Source organism: Grampus griseus (genome assembly GCF_964374135.1).
Source record: "Grampus griseus genome assembly, chromosome: 12".
Taxonomy (NCBI): Eukaryota; Metazoa; Chordata; class Mammalia; order Artiodactyla; family Delphinidae; genus Grampus; species Grampus griseus.
In genome coordinates this window covers 59,890,440-59,903,801 of record NC_139006.1, presented here as the reverse complement: position 1 = coordinate 59,903,801, position 13,362 = coordinate 59,890,440, and positions in this window count along the sequence as shown.

Genomic DNA, 13,362 nt, shown 5'->3' with positions numbered 1-13,362 from the left:
TTGTCCTAGTGTGGAGCTGCACCATGAAAAAAGAGGGGCCTGAGCAGGCACTCAGCATTGGTCAGGGCATGGGCTGTGTGGTCCCAGCACAAGCCAGAGTCCCAGACTGCTCCTTATCCACTGCCCTCACCCCTTTCAGATTCTGTGCCAGGTTTGAGCTGGCTCCATCCCTCACAACTGTGCAGTCTCCTTGGCCATGACCACACTTGCCCTAGTGTGGAGTTGTACCAGGGAGCAAGTGAGGCCAGAGCAGGTGCACATCTCAGGCTGAAGCACATGCTGGTGCAGTTGCAGGAAACTGACCAGAGTCCCAGGAATTTCAATCTTCTTCCTCTGCCTTGTTTTGGGAGTAAGCAAGCATGTGCATGCTCTTCACCAGTAGAGGCTAGGTTTCTTACAGCCTTGCTGTCGGTCCCACTGGTTTACAAACCAGCTAATGGGACTTGTCCTCCTGGTGTCAGACTTCAGGGCTGGGCCATCCAATATGTGGTTTGAACCATTCACTCTCCCAGGAGGATCTCCAAGTCCATGTAATTCCCCTTTTCTTTTGTGTCCCCTCCCAGGGGGACAGGTCCTGACTTGATTGCTTCTCTTCCTTTCCTACTTGATCACTTGTGAATTTTTCTTATAGCTTTGGTTGTATAAGAGTCTTTCTTCCAAGCTCTAGTTTGTTTTTAGTGAAAATTGCTCTAATGTAGATGTATTTTCGATGTGTTTGTGGGGTAGAGGTGAGCTCCATATCGTCCTACTCTGCCATCTTGATCTCATTTCTCCTTCCCTTTAAATTTTGAATGACAGTGACCTCTATTTTCCTATACATTTTATTTGATTGCTTGAGGACAAAATCACATATTCTCAACAATTCCATCCAAAGTCAATACTGGTATATAAGCCAGGGAGTAGGACTTCATATACAAGGGTTTTGCAATGCTGCAAGCATTTTTCCTGTATGTTTAACCCTTTTGCTATGGTCTGAATGTTTGTGTCCCCCTAAAATTCACTTGTTAGAATCCCAACACCCAATGTAATGGTTTTAAATGGAGGGACTTTTTGGAGGTGATTAGGTCATGAGGATGGAGCCCTCATTAATGAGATTAGTACCTTATAATAAAGATTCCACAGAGCTTTCTAGACCCTTCTGCCACTTGAGGATACAACAAAAGGTCCACAACTGTAGGAGACAGGCCCTTACCTGCCCATGCTAACATGCTGATCTTAGACTTCCAGCCTCCAGAACTGTGAGAATTAAATTGCTTTTGTTTATAAGCCCCCCCAGTCTATGGTATTTTGTTATAGCAGCCTGAACAGACTAACACACGTTTATTGAAAGTACCACTTTAAATGAAGTGTTGATGGGCTGTAATTTTTATGTCATCCAGATACAGAAAGCTTTGTTTAGTTAGTATCTGAATACAAGTTTCATTAAAGCTGCTCATTCCTACCCTTCTAAGGACAATGTCAACTAAAGAAGGTTGCTTATGAGTTTTTCTTGATAGTTCCACAATAGTAAGCCTTAAGACCACTGTCATTTGTTGATATCCACCCTATCTCTGATTTATTGAAGTAGAGATAGCTAACCACTGATAGTCATCCTTACTCACTAACTCCCTTAATTATTTCTAGGTACTACAGTGTGGCACATTATCAAGGAGTTTTTATTGCCTTCAGGCTGCTATTACTCTGTATTATAGTCCACTGTAATCATTCTAATGGTTTAAGATGTTGCAACTAATTTAACCAAGGCCCACACACCAGAAATGCTGGAATTGTCTTAGAATTTTATTCTACATCCAGCCATTACATGAAGGAGGATATATTACTTATCATTTCTTTACAAGTGTCAGTGTAAATCCAACTATCAAACAAAAGTTGAACATAAAAGCTTTTAGATTACAGCAATTATTACAGATTTTACATGAGATAAAAATGTAATTGCTCCATTTCTTTCATTCTTTCTTTTCCCCTCCCTCACTGCATAATTTAGACCTTCCAGTTTGACTGCCAGGTCAGACCCAGCACACAAAGACATTGGTCATAAGACAGTGAAGCTGGAGTGTTACTTTTCATAAGAAATGAAATGCTTGAAATTTCTCTTCCAAATGGATCACAAAATTTCCATTATCATTTCCGTTTTAAAATCTTTTGTCCATGTAAACTCATGCATTGCCTATAGAAGAATATTTCTAGCCATTTTGATAGTTACAGAGAATGAACTTAAGCAGCTATCCTTCACAAGCAAACAGGCACACATATTTTTTCACTTTCCTTTCTTTCCCCTCTTCCATATTCATTAACTCTTCTTAATTCTTTGACTCTCTTCTATTTTTTCTCACTCATTTCTTCTTTCCTATTTTACCTCTCTACATTTGTCCCTCACTAATTCCTTCTCTTTCTTCTCTCTAGAGTTGGGTATTTGTATATCTATCCATTGTTCTCTTTCATATAGATTCTCTCTCCTGTAAGTTTTAAGATGTTCCTATTTTAAAATTAATCCTCTGCTTAACAGGACATGTTTATATGTTACTTGGCTGGGAAGGACTATTGCCCAAGTTAGAAAAGACATCCTTTTGGGAACGTCAGTCTTTTACTCTTCCACATACTCACAGAAACAGTTCTATGGGGAGTCTTCCCTCATCCCCAGGATGTGGCAGACCCAGGCTTTAAATTATTTTTCCCTTTACTGAGTCTATGACTTTGAACTAGATTTTAAACCCTTTGTTGTTAGTTCCTGATGTATAAAGTGGGGAACATATTTGTTTTTAATTCTTAGGATTATTGTTAAATAATAGATACAAAATATTTTAAACAGGGTTTGGCTACATGATGAACACAATATATGTTAGTTAATATTATGTTTCCCTATTCGTATGTAATAATGTACAGCAGAAATTAATTTCCATTTTTCATTAATGTCCATTTTCTGCTTAGTTTACCTGAGCACATTTCCTAAGTTATTTTGCAAATGTGTGGCCATATAACTGTATTTATATAATGAAATAAAAATGGACATGTTTATGTAGTTTCTGGGATGGTCCCTTAAATAGAGGAGGAACACTGTTATTTTCCCCCTTCTTCATCTTGCTTACATAAACACTTGTATGATAGCAGATGCTCCAGCAGTCATTTTTGACCACTAAGACAAGATCTTCTCCTAGGGAAGGTGAGATGGAACAAAATGGATTCCCATAGTTGTCCTGAATTGCCTATATTTGGATTATAAAAAATGTGAAAGTACGTTTTTTATTATGTTTGTTACTTTTTAAAAATTATTTCATTCTTTTATTCTATGCAGTTGAATACTAACTGATAAATTTAGCTTTCTCTAATCCTTGCTTCCCTACCTGCTTATCTGAGCTTCTGGCATTATTTATTTTGTTGTTCAATTTCTACATGTCCCTATTTCCTAGGGTACTTATTTTGGCTTTTGCCAATATGGAATGTTTTTGTGTTAGGATATTACTCTTCTTTCTGCTGGTTCTTTTATTTCTTACCAAGTTAGCCTGACTTCTAGTCTGTCATCATTTATGCTTATCTGTCTGGTTTTTATCCATGTTCTATTCTGCTTGTAAGGTATGTCACCAGGTAACACACATAACCTTGACCCCTGGATCCTGTTGGTCTACTGAGGACATTCCATTGACAATTCTCATATTCAACTTTGAGCTCTTAATGTGTATTTTTTTTTTTTACCTTAGTGTTGCCTCTTTCACATTTATCTTTTCCTTTTTTAAAAAATGTATCACTTCTTTCTCTTTCTCTCTATTAATATTTTTTCCTGTGTGTCCTATGCTTAACATTAGCAATCTACTACTTGTTAAATATCAAAATAGAATGCTGCACATTTTCATTTACGTATATCATGCCATGTATCTTACATCTGACAGTTTCACCTTCCTCAGTACTTTTGATGAATGCCCTTTAGAATTAGAAAGATAAAATTTCCACCTAATTGTAGTAGTTTACATATGCAAATGTTTTCAGATTTAATAATCACATTTCCCTAGAAATGATGAATAAAGCCACATGTATTTTAAGTGAATCCTGTGTTATTAAATTACTGTCCTGTGTCATTTACCTTAAGAAAATCATTTGACTTTGAAACTGTAGCTTACTCTATTGCTTAAGCAGACTTCTTTTTTGTTTAAGATGCAGGCATGTCTCTCCATGTAGAAATCATTTCAGGGAAATTTAGAGAAAATAATCACTAATCACATATTCTTTTAATCCTTAGAAATTGTTACTTTTGTCTAAATTTCACACCTTAACACTATGAACTCATTTACATTGAAAATAATCTTTAATAGGGTCGAGGAATGAGGAAAATGTAATACCTTCTATAATTTGTACACACTCAGCTTTAGAGGAAGGAACAAAATAATTGAGAGAAGACTTCAATTTCTCACTTGGCTTGATGTAACTTAGCTGCCCATGTTCTCTATAGGAAAATAAATCTAGCTGTATTACACAGAGCAGTGGCAATTAGGGAGGACTTGATTTTAGCACTGGAATGTGACATTGAAAATAATCTAATAAATTTGAGAACAATGGAAGTAGAGTTCTCTAGGAAAAAATTCAAAAGTGAACTATTCAGTGTGAATTGAGACTCATTAACAATATGCCATGTTTACAGTGTGTATTGAAGTGAAAAGAGTATATTCCACAGATTTTCTCAATATAATACACACAAAAACCTAAGGAAAGGTGTAGTATGTATATCCTTATTTACAGTACACTCCTGAAAAGCCATTTGATATTGAGAAGTAACAACTGAGACCATAGAATTGAATCCACATTTTCAGACCTAACCACAGCCCCTACACTAAGCAGTCAACTGAAGAAATCAGTGTGCCTCGGGAGAGGGCTATCATTTGAAGGGGGAGTGTCAATTTATTCTATATTCACTCGAAAGTCAATTCATTTTGTATTCACAAGGATCAGTGGGTAGAAATTACAGGGAGGCTGATTTTGCTGCAACTTGAGGAGGAACTTTTCAACAATTAGAGCTGTCTAACTAAGGAACACTTTGCTTTGTCAAATAAATGAACAGCCTGTCACCAGAGGCATTTAAGCCAAAAGCTGAAGACTACTTCTCAGGAATGTTGGAGAAAATATTACTGCATGGGTGACATGAATGACATATAAGACTTTATCTAACTTAAAGATTCTGTGGATGGGGCTGGATGACATTGGGGGAGATGATCCATATCCTTGCACATCAGGGTCATATCTAGTCAACTCTGATGTGCTATGGAACCATGCAATTGTAGATCAAGCCTGATATTTCTTGCAGTTCTCTTTGAACAGATTTTCAGTTCAATTGGCACATCCAGAGTGGTTGAACATGATGGATTAGAGCTCTGCTATCTAAAATATTTAAGAATCTTATTATTGATGTTCTTAAAATATTGTCACTTCTGGAATAATTAGATGTGAATATTTCATATACTGAAATAGCACCTCAAATTATGCTTTTGCATTTCTTTTAAAGGCTTAAAAGTTCTTATTAAGCACACTCGAAATAACTGATATAGAGATGTGGCAGTGGGGAATTGGGCAATTGCTTTAATCTGGGGTGAAATCAAATTTAAGAATTTGAGCATGGAATTCTACATTGCTGAAATGAATCTCCATCTGCCTAAACACTCAGTTTTCACTTCTTTTTCTTTGTACCACTGTGAAGCACAAAAATTCCCTTATTCATCTTGTACATTTCTAAGAGCATACTGTTTTCCTCCTAGGGAGAATTTTATGCTCTAAAAAACTGTATTCCATATGTAAGAGTCAAACTTTAAAGCTTTTCACTGGAGATCCCATGGTGGTGTTTAAATAACTTGTAGGGTCATCTAAACTGCCATTAGATTTTATCCTGAACCTCACAAGAAGGCAAGGTCATAAAATACCCAGAGACTCAAGTCAACAAAAACAATTTTAGATCATTTCCAGAAATTCATTTTCCACCCCTTTCCCCCTATTTGATGAAAAGGTGAGTCACGATTATGTCTGATTTTGTGCTGCGTATAAAGATGTTATATGATAGTTAAATAACTATAGTTTTCACACATTGTTTCTAATCCCCAAGGACATCTTTCAAAGTAGGTGTGACAATCCTCATTTTACTAATTTAAGTAACTCCTAACCTCCATTAATTGCAAAAGATCATGTCCAAACTTCTAATAATAAGGATTTTTCTATTATTTCAGGTGACAGGGACTCCACTTGACACAATGTTTTAAAGAGACTTCAACTATGGGAAAGGATGCAACTGAGCATTTGTTCAGGAGCTAGGGACTTACCTGTTGCCAATGTCTCCTGTGCCCTCTTTGTCTCATCTTCTCATTCTGTTTCTTCAACAGAGCCAAACTGGTGTTCCTATAACCTCTTCCTAGACATTATACTTTTAACATTTTAACTCCAAATATCCAACTTTTTTTCATGTTTCTGCATATTTTAAATTAAATAGGACTTTGCTATAATTTTCATAGGAAATATTAATTTAAATTGAATATTTAAGAGCTCTGTGTGTTGCTGTATGTGCCTACTGTTTTCATTTGACTAGAAAATTGTTTTACTTTTAATATTTCCTAAAAAATAAACATTTTCAAAGCAGCTTCTGCTGAGTATTAAATTTTAGATTGATTTTATTTTTCTTTAATTTTAATTTTTTTCTCTTTTAATATTTTGCAGTTTTCTCTGTAGAGAAGTTTCTTGGCTTTCTTAATTTATTCCAAATAGATTGTTTTACTTTCCAATTGTTTGCTGTTAGTATATAAAACTATGATATTTATATATTGACTTTATATCCTATGATGCAGCAAGATATACTTATTACTCGCAGCATAACTTCTGTACATTATTTAGGACTTTCTATATTGATAGTCATACAAAGACAGTTTTACATTTCAATCTTTAAGACTTTTATTATTATTATTGCTTTCTTTCTCTGAGACTTTCAGAGCTTACTGAATTTTGTGAAATGATTTTTCTGCATTTATCGAGATCATCATATAAATTTTCTTTATTCTGTAATAATGGTGAAATACATTGATTTAAAAAATTTAAACCAAACTTATATTCCTGGGATATACCCCACTTGAGGTTTATTACTGGATCTTATTTGCTGGTATTTTACTAAAATTTTGTGTGTATTCTCATGGCAGATAATGGTGTGTAGTTCTCTCTTTTAGTACTGTGTTTGTGTGTGTGGTATTTTTTGTCAAGGCATTGTTCACTTTATAAAAGGGGAAGTATTTTCTTAAAGCATTCTTGTAAAAATGGTATCATTTATTTCCTTAAATGTTTACTTGGTTTTGCCAATGAAATAACTGGGGCCTACATTTTTCTATGTGTTATTATTTGTGAATGAGTAAAATTTCTTTAATAAATGTAGGCTTATTCAAATTTCTTTATGTTTTATGTCAGGTTAGGTTAGTTGAAGGGACTTGTTAATTTCATGTAAGTTGACTACTTATTATAATAAAATGACTCATAATAATCCTCTAGGATTTACCTCTAGGATCTTTTGAGTATGTTATCTTATATTCCAATATTGACGTCTTGTTAGGTATTTATCAATCACATAAATCTTTCAAGTTACCAAATTTTGGCTTTTTAAATTATCTTATTTCCTTTCACTAATTTCACAAATTTCCACTTTTGTCTTTGTTTCTTCCTGTTGCTTATTTTGGTTTAAATTTGCTTGTCTTTTATTATTGTTTTAAGATGTAAACATAGAAAATCAATAAGACATGTCTTATTTTTCTAATATCAGCATTGCTACAAATGTACCTATAAGTACTGTAAAGCTGGATTCTACAAATTTTGATACTTTGTGAGTTCATATAATTCAGTTTAAAATATTTTCAAATTTGCATTTTAATTTCTTCTTTGACTCATATAATTTGGAAGTCAATTATTTAAAAATTCCAACATATAAATTTTTATTCATTTATTTTTATATTTATAAGTTAAATTTATTATTTTTAAGGAAACAACTCTGTATATTACAATCTTTGAAATTTGTTGATAGTTGTTCTATAGCCCAGAAGATTGTCTCTCTCAGTTAATTTTACACATGCTACTAAAAACAATATGTATTCTGCACTTATAAGATGTGCTGTTCTATAAATGTCAGTTTTGTCAAAGGAGCTGCTAGTGTTATTCAGACAATTTTAATCTGATTTGTCTAGAAATTATATAAACAACTGAGCCATACTAAAGTCTTCATCTATAATTATGGATTTGTCTATTTTCTTTGGTTTTGCTTTATGTATTTTGAGCCTCAGTTATTAGGCATATACCTATTTATAATAGTTATGTGAGTTTGATGAATTGACCTAACATTAAGCAATATCACTTTTTATCTTTGCTCATACTTGCTCATACTTGGCTGTTAGAAATATATGGAAATATATTCCACATTCTTATGCCTCTAATTGCACAGTATATAATTTCTATCCATTTACTTTCTTGTTTGGTCTTTGCTCATATCATTTTGTCTTTTTGTGTACCTTATTTTTAAGACTTATTCAAGTATAAAATGGATATAGCAAAGAGTAAATATAATTCTCCAAACTGAACAAGTCCATAAAAACTGGCCCTTAGATCAACTAGCTGGTAAACAAAACATTACCAGCAGCCCACAAGAACCCCTTGAGCATGTTTCAAGTCAGTATCCCTCTCAGGATAACCAATATCCTTAGTTTGATACCATAGTTTTTCCTATTTACTGCATTTTATATAAAATGAATCATATTGTACATATTATCTATGGTGTGTGTCTTTGTTAAACTATATGCTTTTGAGATTTATCCATATATCACTTTACAGTTGTAGATATATGCTAAAATATGCTTATCCATTTTGATATTGAAGGGCATTTGGTAGTTTCCAGTTTTTGTTCATTGTTGTTATTGTAAATAACATTGTTATGAAAATTTTGTAGAGCAAATGTTCATAGTTCTGTTGGACATATACCCAGAAATTGAACTGTAGTGTTATAAAAAAATGTGTATATTTAGTAAATGCTGCGAAAGAGTTTTCTAAACTGGTTGTACCAATTTACTCTTTCACCAGCTGTGTATGTGATTTCTGACTGCTTCCTACTTAAAAACTACTGGGAATTGCCTTTTTTCAGTTTAATCATTCTGTACATATATAAGGAGCATTTCACTGTGGTTTTGATCTGCATTTCCCTGAAGAATAATGGAGTTGAGCAACTTTTTATTGATTGTTGGTCATTTGAATGTCTTCTTTTGTGAAGCATTTATATAAGATCTCCCCACCACTACTTTATTTGGTTGTCTTTTTCTTATTGATAAGTGGACTAAATATACTAAATCCAAATTCTTTGTTGTATATACATCTGAATATTTTCTCACACGCTGTGGCACACTATGTTATAATCATAATGTATTTTAATGATCAAAAGTTTTTAATTTTGATGTAGCACAGCTAATTTTTATTTTCCACTATGGTTAGCAGATTTTGTGTTTTTTAAGGAAAACTTATTCTACTAATGTCAAAATGATGTTCTCTATGTCTTCTAAAAATTTCTTGATTTACCTCTTACAATTATATTTAAAATTTAACTGCAAAAGATTTTTTGGGTATAGGTAAGGATCAAGATATATTTTTTCCTGTATGGATAGTCGATTAACTAACACCATTTATCAAAAGATTAATACTACCAAGGTTAATATATTTTTATAATAGATCTTGATATATATTGATATTTAATTCATCCAGGTTTGTTCTTCTTTAAGATTGCTTTATCTATTCTTGGCCTTTGTAATTCCATATGAATTTTAAAAAATATTTTGTTAATTTCCCTCTAAAAATGTTTTTCTGTTCCTTTATTTGTATTGAGATTGCATTAAAGCTATAGGTCAGTTGGCCCAGACTGACAACTTTATCATACTGAGTCATCCAATAAATGTATATGGTATTTATCCATTTATTTTCTTCTTTGATTTGATCATTAATATTGTATAGTCTTCAGAAGACAAATATTACATTTTTCTGTAATTATAAATTGTATCTTTTTGGATTAAATTTAGCTTTCTTTTGTTTGTTGTTGATATACAGAAATGTAATTCCTCTTTTTATCTAACAGCCTTGCTAAATTCAATAATTAATTCTAATAATTTAATATTATTTCCTTGAATATTTTACATACACAATCACCTTGTTCAAATTGTCAACTTTAAAAAAATTTTCTTTCCAATCATTGTGACTTTCATTTGTTTTTCCTTTTCTATGTCCATGTTTGGAGACTTCATACAAGTGATGATTTGTATTCATGTCACAGTCACAATCTTAGGATGAAATTAATCAATATTTTACCATTAAATATGGTATCTACTGTAGATCTTTATACTGTTTATCAAATTCCCTATTTTTAGTTTACTGAAGTTTTTTTTTTAATAACTAATAGGCATGTTTTAACTAAATATCTTTAAAATGAGTCCATAGAGATGATCATAATTATTCTCCATTCTACATTACTGTCTGAATTACTTTAATTTGAAATTCTAAAACACCCTTGTATTTCTTGAATAAAACTTAATTGATGATTATGTATTATCTATTTAATATAGCTCTAAATTTGTTATGTTTATATTATCTTTAGATATCTTTACAGTGTTTGAGCCTATGACTATGGAAGAATGTTCTGTAATTTTTCTTTCTTTTAGTGTTTCTATCTGGTTTTGTGTCATAAAAAGAGTTAAGGTGTATTCCCCCATGCTCTGGAAAAAATTATGTAATATGTGAGAATTTTTTTTCCTAAAATGTTCAGAGATTTTCATCATTAGACTTATCTGTGCCTGGGATCTTCTTGGGAAGTTTTAAAGAGTGATTTTAGTTTCTTTAATGAATAATAGGTTATTATAATTTTGTTTCTTCTCCTGTGATTTTGCAGTGGTTATGTCATTGAGAAATTTGTTGATTTTATCCAAACTATCAAACTTAATGACATAAGGCTGTTCATAGTAACTTCTTATCCATAATATGTGTAAAATCAGTTACGTTATTTTTCTTATTCCTGATATCATTTGCAATTTATTTTTTTCTTGATCACTTGATCTTTTTAAAATTTTGTTAATCATTTCAAAGAACCAATTATTTTACTCTTTATTTAAATTGAAGTTTGTTGATTCACCACATTGTATTAGTTTCAGGTGTACAACATAATGGTTGAACATTTTTATGGATTATGCTGAATTTAAAATTATTAAAAAAAACAATGGCTATATTTACCTGTGCTGTACAGTATATCCTTGTGGCTTACTTATTTTATATTATATATATTTATATATATCTCACATCTTCTTTATCCATCCATCTGTTGATGGACACTTAGGTTGCTTCCATATCTTAGATATTGTAAATAATGCTGCTATGAACATTAGGCTGCATGCATCTACCTTTTCAAATCATTGTTTTGTTTTGTTTTTTTTGGTAAATACTCAAGAGTGGAATTTTTTCTGAGAACCTCTATACTGTTTTCCATAATGGCTGCAACAGTTTACAATCCCCAACATTGTACTGGGGTTCCCTTTCTCAATATTCTTACCAAAATTTTTTATTTATAGATTTTTAGATGATAGCCCTTCTGGTAGGTGTGAGGTGACATCTCATTGTGGTTTTGATTTGCATTTCTCTGGTGATTAATGATGTTAAACATTTTTCAATGTGCCTGGTTGGCCATCTGTATATTATCTTTGGGACAATGTCTATTCAGGTCTTCTGCACATGTTTTTAATTGGGTTGTTTTTTTAGATATTGAATTGTATGAGCTGTTTATATATTTTAGATATTAACCCCTTATCAGTCATATCATTTGCAGATATTTTCCCATTTAGGATGATGTCTTTATTTTGCTCTTGGTTTCCTTTGCTGTGCAAAATCTTTTAAGTTTAATTAGGTCCCATTTGTTTATATGTGCTTTTGTTTCTTTTGGCTTAGGAGGCAGATCCAAAAATATATTTACAATTTATGTCAAAGATGTTTCTGCCTATGTTTTCTTCTGAGAGTTTTATGTTTTCAAGTCTTACATTTAGGTCTTTAATCCATTTTTAGTTTATTGTTGTATTTAGTTATTTAGTATGAGAAAATGTTCTAATTTCATTGTTACATTTAGCTGTTCAGTTTTCCCAGAATCACTTATTGAAGAGACTTTCTTTTCCCACTGTATATTTTTGCCTCCTTTGTTGTAGATTAATTGACCATAAATGCATGGGTTTATTTCTGGCCTCTCTATTCTGTTCCACTGATCTATGTGTCTGTTTTTGTGCCATGACTATGCCATTCTCATTACTGTATTTTTGTACATAGTCTGAAGTCAGAGAACACAATACCTCCAGGTTTGTTCTTCTTTCTCAATATTGTTTTGGTAACTCTGCATCTTTTGTGCTTCCATACAAATTTTAAAATTCTAGTTCTAGTTCTGTGAAAAATGTCATGGGTGTTTTAACAATCAGTAGATTGTTCTGGGTAGTATGAACATTTAGACAATATTCTTACAGTCCATGGACATGGGATACATTTCCATTTATTTGTAAAATCTTCAATTTCCTTCATCAATGTTTTATAGTTTTCAGAGTATAGGTCTTTCAATCCCTTGGTTAAGTTTATTCCTAGGTATTTTATTCTTGTAAAACAGCTTTAAACAGGATTTTTAAACTTTTTTTTTCTGAAAGTTTACTTTTAATGTATAGAGAAATAACAAATATTTTATGTTAATCCTGTGTCCTACAATTTTACTGAATTCACTTATTAGTTCTAATAATTTTTTGGTGGAGAATTTAGGATATTCTCTGTATAGTATTATGTCATCTACAAACAGTGACAGTTTTACTTCCTCCTTTCCTATTTGGATACCTTTTATTTATTTATTTTTGTCTGACTGCCATGACTAAGGCCTTAAATATTATGTGTAATACATGTAGTGAGAGTGGGCATCCTTGTCTTGTTCCTAACTTTAGAGGAAAAACTTTAAGCTCTTCACTATTGAGTATGATATTAGCTGTGGGTTTGTCATGAATGACCTTTATTATGTTGAGATATGTTCCATTTATATCAACTTTATTGAAAGTTTTTATCATTGATAGATGTTGAAATTTGTCAAATTCGTTTTCTGCATCTATGATGATCATGTGATTTTTAGCCACCATTTGGTTAATGTGGTGTATCACATTGATTTGTGAATACTGAACCATCCTTTCATTCCTTGAATAGATCTCCTTTGATAATAATGTTTGATCCTTTTCTGTATTGTTGAATTCAGTTTGCTAATATTTTGTTAAGAATTTTTACATCTATATTCATCAGAAATATTAGCATGTCAAGTTCTTTTTTTGTATT